The sequence below is a fragment of the Bos taurus genome, chromosome 7 (genome assembly GCF_002263795.3).
Source record: "Bos taurus isolate L1 Dominette 01449 registration number 42190680 breed Hereford chromosome 7, ARS-UCD2.0, whole genome shotgun sequence".
Classification (NCBI taxonomy): Eukaryota; Metazoa; Chordata; class Mammalia; order Artiodactyla; family Bovidae; genus Bos; species Bos taurus.
Window position 1 is genome coordinate 50,944,863 of NC_037334.1, and position 20,644 is coordinate 50,965,506.

The 20,644-nt window shown below is 50.9% G+C and overlaps 1 protein-coding gene and 1 long non-coding RNA gene across 2 annotated transcripts in view; one reads left to right on the top strand and one right to left on the bottom strand.

Moving 5' to 3' along the window:
• Window positions 1–1,109: 1,109 nt before the first annotated feature.
• On the bottom strand, window positions 1,110–3,719 carry LOC112447552 (uncharacterized). The gene is made up of 2 exons (XR_003035753.2): window positions 2,316–3,719; window positions 1,110–1,274 (listed from the first exon to the last, which is right to left on the bottom strand). It is a non-coding gene; the product is annotated as an uncharacterized lncRNA (long non-coding RNA).
• Window positions 3,720–3,805: 86 nt separating this feature from the next.
• The window catches only part of PSD2 (pleckstrin and Sec7 domain containing 2), a 79,003-nt gene continuing 62,164 nt past the window's right edge, over window positions 3,806–20,644 (top strand). The window contains exons 1-2 of the mRNA XM_059888753.1: window positions 3,806–4,365; window positions 10,062–10,191. The gene's annotated coding sequence lies outside the window, so the exon portion shown is untranslated. The remainder of the gene's footprint in view (window positions 4,366–10,061; window positions 10,192–20,644) is intronic.

Below are 20,644 nucleotides of genomic sequence, written 5' to 3' on the forward strand. Positions count from 1 at the left end.
GTGCCCGGCCCCACTCCCCATCTGCAGGCATGCACAGGGTTGCTGGCTGCTTCCACTCTCCTCACCTGAGCCCTGGGCCTGGCTGTCCACTCAGGACGTGAGGATCAGGTTTTGTGGGCCTCTGAGCAGACATGGCCTGCCCTTGCCTACCAGGTGCTGTGTGACTGCTGGAAGATGACAAGACCTCTCCGAGCCTGTCGCCTTTACCTATAAATTGGGTGAGGCTCCCTCCCTTCCAGGGTAATAGAGACCCGGCCTGGAGCCAGATACAGGGTGCTCCCACTGCTACTTCTTGTTCTGCAGGGCCCAACTACTAGGGCGCTGCATTTTCTACCTTTACCCTCCCTCAAATCTGGCCTCTGGTGCCCCAAAGCTCAGCCCCTGGTGGGGCTGCTAGGAGAGTTCCAGAGGTTTGGCTCCTCCCCAGTCGTGTCTCCCTTGGAGGAACTGGCTAGTCTGCGCCAGTGCTGTTCCCTGAAGCGGGAATCAGAATGATGCAGGGTATTTCTTCGTCCAGGCCAGCTCCTGGCACCCCATGGTGGAGGAGGGGTGGTAAAGAAGGGGTCCAGTGGGGGTTGTTGGACCCAGCAAGTCCCCCTAGATGAGCCTTGTGTGGGAACCTTGGTGTGCCTTTGTGGCAAGTGAGAGGATGCCTTCCCTAGACAACAGCCAAACGCATTGGTGAATGCTGATGGGGCTACCGCTCTAGAGAATGATATAGAATGACCATGAAAATGATGATAACAACATGAATGTTCGTTCCCAATAATGGCCTGCCTGGGGATCTCCTGGTCCCAGGGATGACCTATGGTAGGCTGATGGTAGAAACACAGTGCCTGTCCTCAGGCTGGCCTAGGCTCAGGGAAGAGATGTGGCTCCTTTGCTCAGATCTGAGAGAGGAGAAGGAAGCTGGGGAAAATACAAACCACAGTATTACTTGCCTAGCATTTGTGGAGCTCCTGCCATGTGCTGGTCCCCCTGCTTAATACTCTGTTTTTTTAACATCTCTGAGTCCTCACGATCATGAGTGAGGTATGATGTCAGCCCATTTTATAGATGGGGAAAGTAAATCGCAAAGAGGCCCAGTCACTTGCTCAGTGTCACCAAACTTGTGAGTACGAGGTTGGGATAGGATCTCAGCCTCCACCTTTATTTCCTCCTGTCTCCCAGAAATCTTGACAAAGCCACTTCATCAGTGTTGTGGAATTTCTGGTCAGAAGATCTGGGGAAAGCTGAGTCAGTCTCTCCACCTCTCATGGCCTCAGTCTTCCCACCTATGAAAAGGGGTTTGGGGCAGTTGTGAGAATAGGGGTGTGAAAGGGCAGCTGGTCCATGTTTCTATCTTGTAAGTCCCTTATGGGGTCTGAATTCCCTCCCTTCTGCTGTAGTTTCCCTTCACTCATCTTTGGTGGACAGAGGGCTCCCTCCTTGGTCTTTGGCTAGACCTGTGCTCTTGCACTGCAGTTTCTCAGTGACCCCTGCCTAGAGGAGGAGATACATGTGGGACTGGCCATGTCTTGTAGTCTAGTGGCCTCCATCTGATGCCATTCCCTGACAGCTCTTGGAAGAGCAGCCAAGACTTGTGACCTGTAGGGCCTGATGCTGGCTCTGTGAGATGCATTTTGTTCAGGCACCCTCTCTAAACATCCTGCGGTCCTCACTCTACCCATCTGACCTTTTGGGGCCAGTATTTCCACACACCAGGAGGGGCTCTTGAGGGTGGCCATGCAGGAGTTCCCCAACTGTAAAGAACCAAGGAGCGGGGGGTCATTTTGTCTTTCTGAGCCTCAGTGTCCTTATCTGCAGACCAGAGGTAATAATAATAGGCACTTAATAATTGTTATCTATTATTAGTATAAGGATCAGACTGCATGATGAGATCACAGGAGAGTTGGCCACTTGTCACCCTCTCCTGGCCTGACCCCTGAGTTACCTATTTGGAGTGTTCAAGAGGGGAGGGCAACCTCCTGCAGACAGCACTGGAGTCAGAAACGCCAGGCTGCGGGGGTCAGGCCCTTCCCACCTGAGCTACCTCTCTTCCAGGGAGGCGGGGTGGTGGGGGCTGGTTTGGGAAGCTGGCAGGGAGGTGGTGGAGCGGTGGCAGGAGAGACACGAGCAAAGGTTGGGAGAGATGGCCTGGGGGGAGAGCGGCTGAGTCGCTGGGGAGGAAGGGAGGGAGGCCGTCGCGCTATAAATACCTCCCAGGTAACAGGACCTGTAAATGAAGGGAGGGAATTAGTCACATTCCGCGGCGCCTCGGAGAGAGGACAGGGAGCAATGACCTGAATCCATGGAAGGGAAAAAATTAGGCTAACCTTGGCAGGGGGTGGTTAGGGCTGGATACTGTGCCTTGTCGGAGAGGTGCCCCAACGGGATCTGCTGGACGGGCCACGGAGTACCAGCTGTGGAGGAGGGGTAGCTTGTCCACTCCGTGCCCCGGTGTGTGAGGGGCTCTTTTCTTCTCAAGGATTCCCTGGCTTCTCTCAGAAACTCAAACCCATTCCTCTGGGAAGTCCTTCCAGGGCTCTAGCTTTCCTCATGTCACTCTGAAACATGTTCTCACTTGCTGCCTCCTGAAGCGCTCGCTTTCCCTGAAGCCTCCACATTATCATGCATTTCGCTCTGCGGGGTCACTCCCCGGATTCAGGCAGAAAGATTCTTCAGGCAGAAAGACTCTTGCGTGGGAAGGCAAGAAGGAGGTGTCCTGCTTCCTAACTGGACCCCACTGCCAGGGGGCTGGATCCTTGTCCCTTGTGGGGTGATGACCATAGCCTGCTCCCCAGTCTTTCAGCTTCACCCCACTCTGGACCAGCCTCCCCCGCCCCACCCATGGTTGCCAGAGCAACAGTCAGTGACCCGCCTTCCCTTGCTCACACCTTCCTCCTCCTCTAGGAATGGAGTCCAGGCCCCTTGGCTTGGCATACCCAAGCCTCTCAGAGCAGCCTCCCAGCAGCTTTCTAACCACATACTCGGCCTGTGCTCTCCCTCCCACCCAGCCTGCCACTCTAAATTCACCAGGTGTTTGCTCTGGTTGTCATTTTGGCCAAGGATGCCTCCTCTTGCTCTGCCTGGTATAGATCTGCGTTTTCTCCTGGGCCTCCTAGTCTAAAATTCTCCCTGCCACCTCCACAGTTGAGTGGGGAAACACTTCTGGCAGGGGTCCTGTGGGGAAGTGGTTAGGATCCATACTATGTGGCCTTGGGTGAATAAATAAGTTCTCCTTGCCTCGGTTTCCTTATCTGTAAAAAAGGGTTCTCACAGTGCTTTCCAAGGGTCCTACAGTTTGGGTGAGATGCTGCATGAGGAGGGCTTAGCGCAGGCAGCGGGTGGCTGTTGTTGGGGTCACAGTATCGATCGCGGTGTTTCTGTGTCTGCTTCCTCTGTGGGCTGTGAGATGGGAAGGGAGGGGTGGCGGCGCTGCGTCCCCGTGTGACTCGTCGCAGCAGCCGCAGTGGCCATCTCGCGCCTGGCACTGAGACGGTCGGCAAATGTTTGCTGAATTAATGAGTAGGGGCTGCAGGGCGGGCTTGGGCTGCAGTTCCGCCTGGGCTGCTGCAGCTGGGGCGCCTGGGTACATGTGTGAGCCGTGGGAGGACGAGTGAGGGGTATCTGTGGGTGGGGGATTCGTATCCGTGTCCCAGGGGTCTGGCGGCGCCGTGGGCAGCCTGGCGCGCCCGCTCCCTGGGGTCCCCGCCGAGCGCCTGCCTGGCTGCGGGACCCCGTTGCCAGGAGCAGTCAGGATGCGGCAGCGTCTCCATGGCAACGCGGCATCTCGAGCCGCGCGCCGCCCTCCCCCGGCGCCCCGCAGTGGGCAGGAGGCCGAGCCTGGCAGCCCCTCCCGGCCCAGCAGCCAGCAAGCTGGGCCAGGAGGCCGAAGCCTGGTGGGAGGGATTGAGGAGGGGGTTCCTTATTTTTCTAGAGATGAGGGGCTGACCTGTCTTTACTTCCTTCTCCATCTGGGGGAGGTAGACAACAGGAGGGTTCTGTCCTGCGTCCATGTGCAGTATTCCCTCACCTCCCCTACTCTAGCCAGGAAATCAGGAACAGGTTCTGGTCAGAATAGGAGACACTCACGGGCCAAGGGACATCTCTGATCGAAGTCCATGCTGTGAAAATGGTACAATGATCCAGGCTCTAGAGGCTGTTTAAAGGGGGCACTGAGATACTGCTGGGGAAGTGCCATCCTGTCCAGGGTATGAGTACAAGCCCAGTGACTTCCAGTACTCACCCAGTGTCCACCAGTATCCCCAGTTCTCACCAGCAATGCACATATCCCCAGTACCCTGAAGAAACAAACTCAGTGCTTCCCACTGCGGGCTCTGGTCCCACCCAGTGTCTTTGGTACTCACCTGGTATCTTCCCAGGGTGAGTATTTCCTAGGATCCTGGCAGTAAATCCTTCCAGTATTTCCAAGTACCCACTTGACACTTCCAGTTGGTATCCATTAGCCCCCTATGTTTACTTAGTATTTTCAAATATCCATTCAGCTCCCCCTCATTGCTACCCAGTAACTATGTGGTGCCTTCCTTTCAGTTTAGTCTTGGTGCCCCTCAATATCCCCCAGGGACGACCCACTGTTCCAGGTACCTGCCTAGTGGCCCCTAGTGCCCTCCTTGTATCCAGCCAGTACCCTACAATCAGTACCTTAACAGTACTCCTATTCACCCAGTGCTAACCACCACAACCCAGTAAACTCCCACTGTGCACCACCTGCACCACTGTCTTCTTACTGCTAAATCTCCCTTTCCTCCTTATCTGCGCCCCCTCCCCACTCTATCCTCCCAGCCAAGCTCCGTCAGACTGCAGTGCTGTCGGTGGCCAGGAGGGGGCGCGCGATTGGTCAGCCAAAGACCGAAGCGCGGGGCGCGGCCCGGGTGGAGGTCGAGAGGCTGCATCCCAGGCCTTTGTCTTCCGAGCCTCAGTCCGCGCCCAGCATGGGGCTGCATTTCAGGGAATTCTTCCGGGAGTGACCGCACCCCTACCCTTATCCTCTGTTAGCTGGGTCCGCCGCCGCCGCCGTCGTGCTTATGGCTCTGGGAGGGGGCGCGTGCCCTCTGGTGGCCATGGCGCAGCACTGCTCCCTGGGCTGCTGTACGGGGACAAGGCGGTGCGTTCCTTCTCTTCATCCTTCCAATATCTTAAGTTTATTGGGTCTCTCCGGGTGCTGGCACGAGGAGGGTTGGTGGTTGGAGGGTTGGGGTTGTTGTTAATCCAGGCGCCTCTCTGGTGGCAAGGCAGAGGGACTGGAGCCTGGGATAAGGGAGAGAATTGGCTAGGGAGCTTGGGACTGGTGGTGGTGGGAGAAGTGCTGAATTGGCTAAGAAATGGATCTCTACTCAAGGATTCAGCAGTTTGGGGTTTTATCCAGGGTGCACTGTCTGCAGAAGGACTGGGGAGTGGGTGTGCTCGCGGTAGGGTGGTAGGGTGAGGCAGCTTTATTCCAGGCCTGGCAGCTCCTGCCTGGCCCTAAACCCTTAGCCATGGGATCCCCATCGACCCACCTACTTCTGAATGAAGCCATTACTGCGTCTGTCCACCTGCCAGCCCTCAGTCCCCTGCCCACCAGCCTAGACTAGTTCCCCAGTCTTTGGCAGAACCGGGGTGCCCTTTCCTTCTCCCATTTTGTGAGGTTTTCTCTCTGCTGTGTATTAGGGAAATAGATGGAGTTATAGCAGGTAGGACCCAAGTTAGATTCCTACAGTCTGTCCTTGATTTGGGTGACCTTGGTCTGTAGGACCATCTGGGATCAGATCTGTCATCTTGTAGTCTACTCTGATCTGGCATCAGGACAGCACTCAGTTAGCTACTGCTCATCTGGTGTGGGAAATGGCACCCTACTCCTGTATTTTTGCTGGGGAAATCCCATGGACAGAGGAACCTGGCAGGCTCCATGGGGTCACAAAAAGTCGGACATGACAGAGCACACATGCACACACAGGGCAGAAGAAGGAAGGATTCCCAGTGGAGGAGCTATCTAGACTGGGTGCCGAAGGATGTAAAGAGCCCCCATCAGTGTGGTTGCTAGAACCCTATAGACATGCTGGAAGGGAAGGAAGTTGGTGAGAAGCACAGTGCCAACCTCATTTTTTTTTTTTTTAAACATCTTGTATCTTCCAACGGGGGCTTCCCAGGTGGCCAGTGGTAAAGAATCCGCCTGCCAAGTAGGAGATGTGGGTTCGATTCCCTGCATCAGAAAGATTCCCTGGAGGAGGAAATGACAGTGCCCTCCAGCATTCTTGCCTGAGAAATCCCGTGGACAGAGGAGCCTGGAGGGCTACAGTCTGTGGGGTCACAAAGAGTCAGACACGCAAAGCATGCACACACACAGCCTCTGCTCAATGGATTAGTGAGTGAGTTCCCTTAGATTTATAGGTCCTTAGAGACACCTTCTCCATTTTCTTCCTCCTTGTGTGGATGGGGAGACTGAGGCACCCAGCAGGTAAGGAATTATTCCAGAATCACCAAGAATGGATGGGTGGGAGGGCGGGTCCCAAGATGGCAGAGGAACAGGATGGAGAGACCACTTTCTCCTCCACAAATCCATGGAAAGATCATCTGCATGTGGAGCAACTTCCACAGGAATGGAGGAGTGGGTGGCTGAGCAGTGAAGTGATGAAGACCACTGGTCTAGTCTGGGCTTAGGCTCAGTTTTGAGACTTTCTGAAGGTGCTTGGACAAGTCATTTCTTTCTTCCTAAGCCTCAGTTTCCTCACTTATAAAATGAAGATTTAAAATCTCTGTCTACTTCCCAGGATAGTTATAAGGATTAAATAGGATGATGATGATGTTGGGGAGATAATGATCAGAGGTGCTGTCAGCTGAGCGCTTTCTTTGAGCCCAATGCTGTGTCAAGTGACTCAGCACGTGAGATCCTAGAGGTTGATACACTCGGTTGACAAGGCTCTGGGCCTTCCTGAAGAGGAGCTCAGTAATGAGCAACTCACAGGCAGAGTGACGAAGCCCCTTCCAGGCCTGGCGCTCTGACTTCAGGCCTCCAGGATGCGCTTCAGGGCTCCTCTGGCTGTGCTCTGGCTGGAGGCAGAGGGAGGGACAAGATGACCTTGGACTGTCCCCCGTGCAGAGCTCCCATGTTCCCTAGGCCTGGATCAGATTTCCGGCCCCCGGGGAGGGCAGAGGGGGCTAGTTGATGGAGGAAGCATGTGTCCTGGCCTGGGCAGCTGGACCTGGGGGCCTTGCCCTGAGTCCTGGGGCCTTTCCTGCAAAGGGAATATCCAAGAGCAGGAAGGAAGGAAGTGGGGAGGGGGAGGAAGGGGGGGTGGAGGGAGAGAAAGGATGGGACAGGCCACAGCTGGGAGTGAGTTTTCTCTGGGGCTGGCTGAGAAAAGACATCTGGACTCGCCTGGCTGAGAGGCCGTGGGTCTGGTCACCCTGGCTGGGGCTTGGATGTGGGTGAGGAGGTGGCGGGGCAGGGGGAGGCCAGAAAAGAGGATGAGTCCCACCCTGTGTCTCCTCATCTGTGTCACAGGAATGAGAACACCCTCTTCCTGGGCAGGATGGGGAGTAGAGCATGAAGTCTAAAATGCAGAGTGCCACAGGGGCCTGATAGGTGCGTTGTGCCTGTTTGGTCCTTCCTGCCTGGCCTGGCAGCCTGACCTGTGAGACTGCATAGACCAGACTGGGGCCTGGGAACTCAGCATTCATTCAATAACCATTATGAAGCACCTACTGTCTGAGGAGCACAGGGCCTGTGATGGTCCAGGGGAGGTGCCTCACTCAGGCCAGGAGGCAAGGGAAGGCTTCTTGGCAGAGGTGATATTCATGCCAAGACTCAAAGGATGAGTGTGAGTTTGCCAGAAGAAGGATACTAGGTGGAGGGAAAGAAGAGCAGGTCCTGAGCCCAGGGTTCAGGGCGAGCAGTGCTATGGCGGCAGCAGAATGCGTGGCCAGGAGCAGAGGGAGGAGGGGAGGTGGGGCCCTGGGGCTCAGCAGTAGCACTGTGGATTTTATCCTGAGGGCACTGGGGAGCCACAGAAGGTTATAGGCAAGGGTGGCACAGTCAGAGTGGAGTAAGGCCCAGTGGAGGGCACTCGGCGCCCATCCCTGTGCCCTCATCTCTCACAGGCCCTCAGAGCAACCAGGCTGGAGCCTCAGATCCCCTGAGTAACTCCTCAGGTTTTCCCACCCCATGTCTTTGTCAGGGCTTCTTCCCCACCTGGAAATTATTTCCCTGGAGAAGCTGACACCCTCCCCTGACCATGAAGATGCAGCACAGGGAGGCAGAGCAGCCCTCAGTCCCATTTCCTTTCCAGGCCTCCTTATCAGTGAGCCAACAGGAGAGAGGGTTGGTAGAATGTGTGCCAACTGAGCGAAAGAAAGACAGTTGACTTAGTTTGTGCAGTGTTCCTGCCCCTCAGGTAAGAATAAAATACACGTGCATGCACAAGCTACAAAATGCAAACTGTGTGATTCTACACCTGAGTGAAATGTCCTTATATTTGCATTTAAAACTGGCCTTGCACAAGGTAAAGGTGAATGGTAAAAGTCATGCTAGTCATTAACATTTTTAATTTTTCTTTACTTAGAATGACATTAAATAGCCAAAAAAAATGATCATAACAAGTTGAGAGACCACACAGGAAAGGAAAAAGCTTTATGTATATTAATATTAGGCACTTTCTGCTTCCTTTTTGGACAAGGAAGGGGCTCTACATTTCCATTTTTTGATGGGTCCTGCTCTGGGTGAAAGACCCCCTCCATGTCTGCTTTAGGGCAAGAGCTATGAGGTGGGGCCCCGGGGCTGCCTCAGCCCTGGGCAGTCCTTCTGTGGTGCAGTCAGTGTGGTGAGTGAGGCTGTTAATTCCCTGAACCCAGGGGTGCAGGCAGGAGATGGAACCGCCTCCTTTTCCATCACGTCCCTCCCAGCTAGGGAAGACTTAGCTCTTCCTGGGGGTCCTGCTGTCTCCCTGTCAAGGGTTTGAGGCCGGGCATCGGAGGAGGCCAGCCCCCTCAGGCCTGAAGATGATGCTGTCCTTGGCCTGGGAGGACCTCTTCACTGATTATCATGCTACCATCCAGTCTGCAAGCCCCAGAGGACTCCTGGCTCCTTCCCCCTAAGACAGGGCTCCCCAAGGTCAGGACTTGCAGAGGGACCTTCGAAGCAGGCTGTTGTGAAGCTGTAGGGGCTTCTGTCTCCCCTCTCCCAATGCCACCCCAACTGGGTGAACAAGAGAGGTGGGTTCTTTCTCCTTGGCTTGCTTTTGAGGGGCAGTGAGTGAACTCCGGGTGTTGGTGATGGACAGGGAGGCCTGGTGTGCTGCAATTCATGGGGTCGCAAAGAGTCGGACACTATGGAGCGACTGAACTGAACTGAACTGAAGGGAGGAGGAGAAGCCCTGTGGCAGGGATCAGCCAGCAACCTGGCTCCTACAGAGGCAGTGGGGGGTGGGAGTGCAGCGGGGTGGGGAGGAAGGAGCCTCCCCAGACTGGGCCTCTGAGAGCAGGTTGTCTGGGGTACTTAAGACTCCCTTGCCACTGTTTGCCTCCTGTTATAGTCTCACCAACTCACCCAAGCTCTCTGACCCTACTTCCTCCTTGATATCTCAGGATAATGACTGCACTTGCCCCCAAAGACTGCTGTGAACATTCTCTGAGCTAACACACAAAGAGCATTTAGTGTGGAGCTTGGCACTTAGAAGCCAGCACTCACAGAAGCTCATGTGTTGTGGAAAAGGAGGTTGGTGACTTGGTGAGACCTCCCTCCTCTGCCTCCAAGAATGCCCTCCATCCCCTTTCCCTCCTGGGTCCGCCTCCTTTCCCCTTTCCCCTGCCTCCCCTCCTCCTCTCCCTGCTGTTCCTCTAGCATACCAGGCTCACCTCAGGGCCTTTGCACTTGCCGCTCCCTCTCTCTGCAGCTCTGGTCTCTCAAATGCTTGGAGACTGACTCTCATTTCTTGGGTCCCACATAAATGTCCCCTCCTCCGGATGGTATGCCTGGCTGTGCTAGCTACTGTCTTCCTGGTGAAGCTGCTCTTACATTTCACTTGATAGGTGATAATTTTGTTTACATGGTTATTCAGCGTCTTTCTTTCTCCCTCTGCCAGGCGCTGAGCCTCAGGTAGGTGGGCGCCTCGTGTCACACGTTCCCCAAGCCCTCAGTGACTGGCAGCACGTAACAGATGCACTACCAAGACAGAGCCCTGCTTTCCTGGAGCTCATAATTCAGTGAGTAAGGTAGGATTAAACAAGCAAATGTTTCAATACATATTTTTATTTATTATTTTTCATAGTGGTAAAATATATATAAATATATATAAAATGTTTGTAACCATTTTTAAGTATACAGTTCAGTGACATTGAGTCTTTTCACATTGTTGTGTAACCATCACCACCATCTATCTCCAGAACTCTTTTCATTCTTCAAAACTGAACCTCTGTATCCATTAAACAGCTCCCCATTCCTTGCACCCTCTCCAGCCCTGGCAACCACCATTTTCCTTTTTATCCCCAAGAATTTGCCTACGCTATGTAGCTCAAATAAGTGGAATCATGCACTCTTTGTCTTCTTGTGACTGGGTTAGTTTGCTTAGCATAATGTCCTCAAGATTCATCCATTTTGTAGCGTATATCAGAATTCCGTCCATTTTTATGGCTGAATAATACTCCACTGTATGTATATATTGCCCTTTGTTTATCCATTCTTGTGTCGATGAACACTTGGGTTGCTTCCACCGCTTGGCCGTTGTAAATAATGGTTCTGTGAATGTGGGTGTACACATATCTTCCTAAGACCCTGCTTTTGATTCTTTTGTGTATATACTCAGAGGTGGAATGATAGGATCATATGTTACTTCTAATTTTTTGAGGAATCATCATATTATTTATTACCTCGGTGGCTGCACCCTTTTCCATTCCCGTTAACAGTGCAAAAGGGTTCCAAATTTCTCCACATCTTCACCAACACTTGTTATATTCTGCTTAATTTTTTTAGTAGTCATCCTAATGAGTGTGAGGTGGTATCTCACTGTGGCTTTGATTTGCATTTCTCTAATGATTGGGGTACACATTTTGAAAGAATGTTTGGAGAGAATGGAGGGTAGGGAGCCTTTTAGCTTTGGTGGTCTGGATGAAGGTGGTATTTCAATTGAGGCAGAAGGGAAGGAGGCAGCCAGTGGAGGATCTGGGGGAAAAATATTTTGGGGAGATAAAATAGTAAGTGAATGGGCTTGATGTGTGAGTGAGTGCTGTATGTTTTTGCTGGAGAAATAGTGAGTAATGGGCAGGCGGGTGGAGGTGGGAGATGTGGTCTGAAGGGTAGACTAGGTTACCCAGGACTTTAGGCCAGGGAAAGGAGTTTGTATTTGCAATTTACAGCAAGCACTGGTTTCCTTAGAGTGTGGGCAAGAGGGGGGCCAAGGGGAAACACAGGGAACAGAGGGATGGATGGATGAAAAAGGGGGCTAATTGGGGGGTGATGTCATTGTATGTGAGTGGGACAGTGTGTGCACACAGGGCTGGTGTGTGCCTGTGTGTGTATGCATGTGGCAGCCTGAGCCATGTGGGTGTTTATGTCCACGTGTGTGTATATTTGTGTGTGTGTGTGTGTGTGTCTGTGTGTCTGTGTACATCTCCAGAGGCCCTGAATCATTACTGATCTTTCTCAAGAAGGTGCTATGTTCCCCTACCTCCTGCCCACAATGACCGCCCCAGTCAGCAGGGTGCAGTGTTGCTTCCTGGGCTCCTCCCACCGGCCTGGAACCAGCAAGAAGGATCCAGAGCCATAGCTAGGGGTCGAGACTGACCTCTGTGCATGATGATTAGGCTTTGAAGGTTGGGAGACAAGAGGCTTGTCTGCCTGAGACCAGCAAGGCGGCTAGAGACCCCCGGCCGTACACTGGGTTAGCCGGGCAGGCTGCTGCAGTACCGAGAATGGCCACACGAGGGAAGCCGAGGACGCGGAGCGGAGGCGAGGAGGCGACGGGAGTGAGGGGTGGCCCTGGAACTGTGTGTGCTGAGGGTACAGAGACGCGCTCAGGGCTGGGGAGAACCTCCGTGGGGCTCTGTGGCTTGTTTCTGCTTCCAAGTGACTGTGTGAGTAATTAAAGGCAGCCATGAGCTCCTCGCCATGCCAGTGGCTTTCATTTCATCCTCAGCAACAAACTCTCAGGCCCAGAGAAGTGGAGCCACTTGCCCAAGGTCACTCAGACCAGGCCGGCCTGACCTCACAGCCAGTGCTCTAACCACTGCATACCCTGCATACGTTCATCTGCACATGAGTGCTGGTTTGTTGGTATCTCTTGGCCTTACCTGACCCCAACATTCCCTGTCTCAGTGAGCACGCTCCCTCTTGGTCAGGGCCTGGACAGCCTGGGGAGGGAGACTTGGACTTGAGGCTCCTCCTAGAGGCATCTGGGGAGGAGGGGTTCAGGGGCTCTGGGATGAGCTCAGGTGTATGCCCCATCACCATGGGAAAAACAACTTATAATAACATCAGTTCCCTTTCTGACCTTTTCCTTGGCTGAGGGCTGGGGGAGCAGTGGGGATGGGAGGCGGTAATGAGAGGCTGAGCCCCTAGCCTGCCTCTGAAGCCCCTGCCCCCTTGGTTGAATCTCACCCAAGCATCAGGCCCAAGTCCCAAGGGCTGTAGGCTGGCAAACAACCAGGGTCTTCAAGAAAACCCGCCAGTGACCTCTCCCTGCATCTAAGTGTGTGACTGAAACCGTTTGGCCATCCTTGGAGAAAAAAATATGGATGGTTTTAACTGAGACCATTGAACAGAGGGGCAGACTGAGGCCCAGAGAAAAACAGGGAGTCATTGAGGGTCATGCAGTAATGCAGCAGCTGAGGCCCTGTGTGTTTTTATCTGGAAAGGGCTAGAGGACCCTAGACAGGGGAATCAGTAAGATATATACCCTCAAAGTGGAGATTGAGGGGCCAGAATGACAGTGATCTGGCCTTCTCCTCCAGAAAGTCCTCCTTGACCATCTCCTCTGCTACCAGTGTTAGAAATGGCCTCAGAGCTCTCCTGACGCTTTGTTTGGACAGGGAAGCTAAAAATGCCCTCTGAGTTACTTTAAGGGATCTCAGATTCCCTTAGTCCATTCTCTTAGTCAGCCTAGAAATCTCTCTAACTCTCCTGACAGGTGCCCATCTTGCTTGCACACCTCATGTGACAGGAAGCTCACTGCCTTAATAGGCAGCCTGTCCTATTGTAGGATAGCTCCTTCTACTGAATCCAAACTGGCCTTATTGTGCTGTCTCCTGGTTGGAACTAGCTCACCCTGTGGAGCATGGAACAGGTGCCCAACTGGCAGCAGAGAGTTCTGTGTCCTCCCACCCTAAGCCAGCCTTCTCTCCAGCTTAGGTGGTCCCGCCTCCCCATAAAAACCTTTCCAGCCCTTCATCTTCTGAGCAGATCTCCACTGGGTTACTCTGGGTGGGAGTGGCTCCTTCTGTGGTGACTACTTCTTTCTCAGTTCACAAGAAAATATGTGTTTGTTGTAGGGAAATTAGAAAATACACAGAAAGAAAAACACCCTCAATCCTGTCACCCAGAGACAACCCCTTTTAGCTCCTTAGGAATTTTCTTCTGGACTGATGCCAGTCCATGTTCATGAAGTTGGAGGTCAAAGCTGGTGGTAGGAGGCCTTTTAGGGCAGAAACACAGGTTTGTTCAACTTAACACCTTGATGGGTCATTTGATTGTGAAGACAGTTCTGCTCTGGAAGATTGAGGGAAGGAACAAAGAGAAGGAAAAGATCCTGATAATAAAGAAAGAAGAATTTCCAGTTTCCAGGGGCCATGCTTGAGACGTAGGAGAGTGTTTCTGGAGCTCTGTCCCCAACCACCATTTGCTCCATCACCTTACTCCTCCCCGAGCCTGGGGCGGGCAGCATGGGAGCGGGGAAAACTGGGGTTCCACTGGCAGTAGCCCCCTTTAAAGTGGGGGAGGGAATGAAGGCTGCAATCGTGCACCCCTGGGGAAAGCCTCCCATAAAATCCAGTGAACACTCCCTTTGCCCAAGTCAGGTTGTGAGTCCAGCAGATGGCGCTGGAGTGTGACGGAATTAGGGAGTTCCCAAGCGGAGAAGGCAATGGCACCCCACTCCAGTGCTCTTGCCTGGAAAATCCCATGGACAGAGGAGCCTGATGGGCTGCAGTCCATGTGGTCTCTAGGAGTCAAACACGACTGAGCAACTTCCCTTTCACTTTTCACTTTCATGCATTGGAGAAGGAGATGGCAACCCACTCCAGTGTTCTTGCCTGGAGAATCCCAGGGACGGGGGAGCCTGGTGGGCTGCAGTCTATGGAGTCGCACAGAGTCGGACACGACTGAAGCAGCTTAGCAGCAGCAGCAAGTGGTAGGGCAGGGGAGAGAGGACCGTGCTTGCAGGAGGCAAGACGCGGATGGAAATGGAGAATTTCCTGGAAATAGGGAAACGGAACCAGCTGTGATGAGAAATTAAAACTCCCCAAGGACTCCAGGGCGGAGAAGACAATGGCACCCCACTCCAGTACTGTTGCCTGGAAAATCCCATGGGCAGAGGAGCCTGGTAGGCTGCAGTCCATGGGGTTGCAAAGAGTTGGACACAACTGAGCGACTTCACTTTCACTTTTCACTTTCATGCACTGGAGAAGGAAATGGAAACCCACTGCAGTGTTCTTGCCTGGAGAATCCCAGGGACGGGGGAGCCTGGTAGGCTGCTGTCTATGGGGTTGCACAGAGTCAGACACGACAGAAGCAACTTAGCAGCAGCAGCAGCAAGGACTCCAGGGATTGGGATGACGTGTGGAGTATCCTGTGTCATGGGCTGGAACCTTAGTGAGGGGAAGGGTAACCCCAGAGAACTGCTTTTCCTTCTCAACTAGTATATACATAGAGAGCATGCCTTCCCACTTCACCAAATGTTTGTGATGCCCCATTTTCATTGCTGCACAATACTCCAGTGCTTAAAGATGCCATGATTTCTCTAACCCCTGCCCTGTTTTAGGATATTTAGGACTTTTTGCCATCATAATTAACGTTGCAGTGAACAATCTTGTAGCTACATCTTTGTCCCCGTCCATCTTTATTTTTTTAAGATAAATTCCTATCAGTGGAACTACAGGTTGAAGAGCAGGAACATCTTTAAGGCTTTTGATGCCACTGCTGCTGCTCTTTAGTCACTAAGTCGTGTCCAAGTCTTTGGGGCACCACGGACTGTGGCCCGCCAGGCCCTTCTGTCCGTGCGATTTCCCAGACAAGAATACTGGAGTGGGTTGCCATTTCCCTTTCCAGGGGATCTTCCCAACCCAGGGATCGAACCTGAGTCTCCTGCACTGCAAGTGGATGCTTTACCACTGAGCCACCTGAGAAACATTTTGATGCATGTTGACAAATTGGTTTCCAGAAGGTGGCAGCACTTTTGGCTCCTAGTGGGTAACAGCCTTGTGAATGTGTCCATTTCTCTAGACTTTGACCATCAGTTATCTTTTACCCCCAAATTTTATTATTCAGATTTTAAACATACAGAATAGTTGAAAACTTTTTTACAGCAGACACCCGTGTGGCCACCACTCAGACTTGACAATGGGCAGTAGACTGTATTTGGTCTCATCATCTATGCCTCTCTCCTCCCTCCATCAGTTCATTTGCATTTTGGGGGCGTATTTCAAAGTAAGTTGCAGGTACCAGTACATTTCACCCTCCAACCTTCAACATGCATGTCACTAATAGAGTTCAATATTTGTGTATGGTTCTATGCTTCTTTGAGATGAAACACAGATATATTATTGGTTGAGTTTTGACAAATGCATAGACTTATATGCCCTGATTCCTCCAAGATATAGAATATTCCCATCCCTCCAGAAAGTTTCCTAGCCTAGTTCTGCCCATTCTGGACCTTCTTAACAATGGAATCATATGGCTTATTTAATTCACCATGTTGTGGAGATTTGTCCATGTTATGGCATCTAGCAATAGTTTGTTCTTTTTGTTGCTGAGTAGAATTCCACTGTGGATATATAGCAATTGGTTAATCCATTTGCCTCTTGATGGACATCTGGGCTGTTTCCAGTTTGAGGCCATTATAAATAAAGCTGCTATTCTTTGCCCAGAATGAAGCAGGGCAAAGGCTAACAGAGTTTTGCCAAGAGAACACATTGGCCATAGCAAAGGTGTTGAACCCACTTTCAACAACACAAGAGAAGACTACACATGGACATCACCAGATTGTCAATGTCGAAATCAGATTGATTATATTCTTTGCAGCCAAAGATGGAGAAGCTCTATACAGTCAGCAAAAGTAAGACTGGGAGCTGACTGTGGCTCAGATCATGAACTCCTTATTGCCAAATTCAGACTTAAATTGAAGAAAGTAGGGGAAATTGTTAGACCATTCATATATGACCTAAATAAAATCCCTTACGACTATACAGTGGAAGTAACACACAGATTCAAGGGACTAGATCTGATAGAGTGCCTGAAGAACTATGGACAGAGGTTCATGACATTGTATAGGAGTCAGTGATCAAGACCATCCCCAGGAGAAAGAAATGCAAAAAGGCAAAATGGTTGTCTGAGGTGGCCTTACAAACATCTGTGAAAAGAAGAGAAGTGAAAGGCAAAGGAGAAAAGGAAAGATATACTCATTTGAATGCAGAGTTCCAAAGAATAGCAAGGGGAGATAAGAAAGCCTTCCTCAGTGACCAATGCAAGGAAACAGAGGAAAACAATAGAAGGGGAAAGATGAGAGTCCTTTTCAAGAAAATTAGAGATACCAAGGGAACTTTTCATGAAAAGATGGGCATAATAAAGGACAGAAATGGCATGGACCTAATAGAAGCAGAAGACATTAAGAAGAGGTGGCAAGAATACACAGAAGAACTATACAAAAAAGATCTTCATGACCCAGATAAGCACGATGGTGTGATCATTCACCTAGAGCCAGACATCCTGGAATGTGAAGTCAAGTGGGTCTTAGGAAGCATCACTGCAAACAAAGCTGGTGGAGGTGATGGAATTTTGGTTGAGCTATTTCAAATCCCACAAGATGATGCTGTGAAAGTGCTGCACTCAGTATGCCAGCAAATTTGGAAAACTCAGCAGTGGCCCCAGGACTGGAAAAGGTCAGTTTTCATTCCAATCCCAAAGAAAGGGAATGCCAAACAATGCTCAAACTGTCGCACAATTGCGCTCATCTCACACACTGGCAAAGTAATGCTCAAAATTCTCCAAGCCAGGGTTCAACGGTATCTGAACCATGAACTTTCAGATGTTCAAGCTGGATTTAGAAAAGGCAGAGGAGCCAGAGATCAAATTGCCAACATCCATTGGCTCATCGAAAAAGCAAGAGAGTTCCAGAAAAACATCTGCTTTATTGACGATGCCAAAGCCTTTGTGTGGATCACAACAAACTGGAAAATTCTTCAAGAGATGGGAATACCAGATCACCTGACCTGCCTCCTGAGAAATCTGTATGCAGGTCAAGAAGCAACACTTAGAACTGGACACGGAACAACAGACTGGTTCCAAATTGGGAAAGGAGCACATCAAGGCTGTATATTGTCACCCTGCTTATTTAACTTATATGCAGAGTACATCATGAGAAATACTGAATTGGATGAAGCACAGGCTAGAATCAAGACTACCAGGAGAAATATCAATAACCTCAGATATGCAGATGAAACCACCCTTATGTCAGAAAGCAAAGAAGAACTGGAGAGCCTCTTGATCAAAGTGAGAGAGGAGAGTGAAAAAGTTGGCTTAAAACTCAACATTCAGAAAACTAAGATTGTGGCATCTGGTCCCATCACTTCATGGCAAATATTTGGGGAAACAGTGAGAGACTATTTTTTTTGGCTCCAAAATCACTGCAAATGGTGACTTGCAGCCATGAAATTAAAAGACACTTGCTCCTTGGAAGAAAAGTTATGACCAACCTAGACAGCATATTAAAAAACAGAGACATTATTTTGCCCACAAAGGTCTGTCTAGTCAAAGCTATGGTTTTTCCAGTAGTCATGTATGGATGTGAGAATTGGATTATAAAGAAAGCTGTGTGCCAAGGAATTGATGCTTTTGAACTGTGGTGTTGGAGAAGACTCTTAAGAGTCCCTTGGACTGCAAGGAGATCCAACCAGTCCATCCTAAAGGAAATCAGTCCTGACTATTCATTGGAAGGACTGATGCTGAAGCTGAAGCTCCAATATTTTGGCCACCTGATGTGAAGAACTGACTCATTGGAAAAGACCCTGATGCTGGGAAAGATTGAAGGCAGGAGGAGAAGGGGACGACAGAGGATGAGATGGCTGGATGGCATCACCGACTCAATGGACATGAGTTTGAGTAAACTCCAGGAGCTGGTGATGGACAGGGAGGCCTGGCATGCTGCAGTCCATGGGGTCGCAAAGAGTCGGACACGACTGAGTGACTCAACTGAACTGACTCTTGTATAAGTCTTTGTGTGAACATATGTTTTCATTTTTCTTGAGTACCTAGGAGTGGAATTGCTGGGTCATAGGGTAGGTGTGTATTTAGTTTTATAAGAAACCACGCAACCTTTTTACAAAGTGGTTATACCATTTTACACTCCATCCAACAAAGAATGATCTTCACCACTGAGTTCGATGCTTCAAACACAATGGGCTTGTTACCTCCTTGGTTTTGGATGCTATACCTCAGTGAATTCCACTGAAGGTCATAAGGACAGGCTTGGCTGCCGTTGCCCGGGCAATCAGCTGGACACTTGGGGCTGTTTCTCATGGACAGGTGAATGGATGGGTGCCCAGCTAGGTCTTCCTGACCTTGAACTTGTACAATTGCTTTGTTGGAATTTGAACGTTGGCTTTTCCATTTGTCCTCATTAAATTTCATTTTGTTGGTTTTCACTTAACCATCCAGCTAGTCCTGATAAGGATGACGGTGGCAAACTCACACGCACAATGTGCCAAAAAAAAAGTGAAAAGTGGGGGTCATTCAGTCATGCTTGACTCTTTGTGACCCTATGGACTGTAGCATGTCAGCCTCCTCTGTCCATGGAATTCTCCAGGCAAGGATACTGGAGTGGGTAGCCATTCCCTTGTCTAGGGAGTCTCTCTGACCCAGGGATGGAGTCCATGTCTCCTGCTTTGCAGGCAGATTCTTTACCATTTGAGCCAGCAGGAAAGCCCCCACCACATGCCAGATGCTGAGCTAACTCATTCAGGCCTGCAAACAATCCTACTGAGGAGCTGCTGTTATCCTCATTTTGTTGTTGTAGTTTTAGTTGCTAAGTTATGTCTGACTCTTTCGACCCCATGGACTGTAGCCTGCCAGGTTCCTTTGTCCATGGGATTTCCCAGGCAAAATTACTGGAATAGGTTACCATTTCTTTCTCCAGGGGATCTTCCTGACCCAGGGATTGAACCTGTGTCTCCTGCACTGCAGGAAGATTCTTTACTGATGAGCTACCAGGGAAGCCCTATTCCCATTTTAGGCATCATGACATTGAAGCACAGGTTAAGTAACTTGTCCAAGATGACCCAGTCATAAATGCGGGGAACAGAACCACGTAGTTTGGATCCAGACATTGTGGTCTTAACCAGTCACTTTTTGCCTCTTTTTGGCTTCAGATATCATTTCCCCCCATCTTCCACTTTCTCTTAGCACACTAATCATGCTTCTAGGTCTTCCAGATTATTGGTTAAAAAGCAAAATCAGGGAGTTCCCTGTTGGTCCAGTGTTGGTTAGGATTCTGTGCTTTCACTGCTGAGGGGCTGAGTTCGCTCTCTGGTTAGGAAACCGAGATCCCACAACCCATACAATGTGCCCAAAAAAGAAAAAAGCAAAGCCCCAAATTCTATGGACGAGATAAACCCAGGGCCCTGGACAGACCTCAGCAGCAGGCTCTAGGTCTCCTCTGCTACGCTGTGTTTCCCTTCATCTGTTGGGTTCTCAAGCTGTCTCCACCTTTCGGCTCTTATGAATAATGCTGCTGTCAAGCTTGTTAATTCTTATTTCATAATACCTTTCTCATCAGGTTCCCCTCAAGCATCCTCACTACGATGGCTCCCATCAAGGTCCTTAGTTAGGGACATCTGTTTTGCTAAATCCAGTGGTCTTTCCCATCTCATGTGATCCATCAGGAGCACCTGGCTTGGTCCATCTCCTCCTTCCTTGATATGGTTTCTTCGTTTGGTGATGGGATCCCACATTCTCCTGCTTTTCCTCTGCCTCTTGGGGTGTTCCTTCCCCCCCTCTTTTGGTGCTCTCCTTTCCCCCATCCACCTCTGTGTATGGGAAGCCCTCTGACATGCCCCACCCGACTCCTTGGCGGCCTTCATGACTTTTCCCGAATGCCCGTCTCTAGCCCGGACCTTTCTGACGTATCTGCCTGTCTATCTGACATCTCCACTTGGGTGGCCAACTGATGCTGCAACTCTCACCTGTCCTCCTCAAACCTTTACTTCCCCACCTTAGTTTCCGGCGACTCGATCCTTCCTGTCGTTCAGATCCTCACATTTTGTTCACTCTTGATTCCTTTTTCCTCTGATGCCCCACACCCAATCCCTCAACTCATCTTATTGGCTTTAACTTCAAAATATATCCAGAGTCTGCCCACTTTTACCAGCTCCACTGCTATCACTCTGGTCTGGGTTCCCACCAACTCTACCGTGGAATTCTGCAGTGGCCTCACTGGTCTCCAGGCTCAGCCCTGATCCCTCCTAT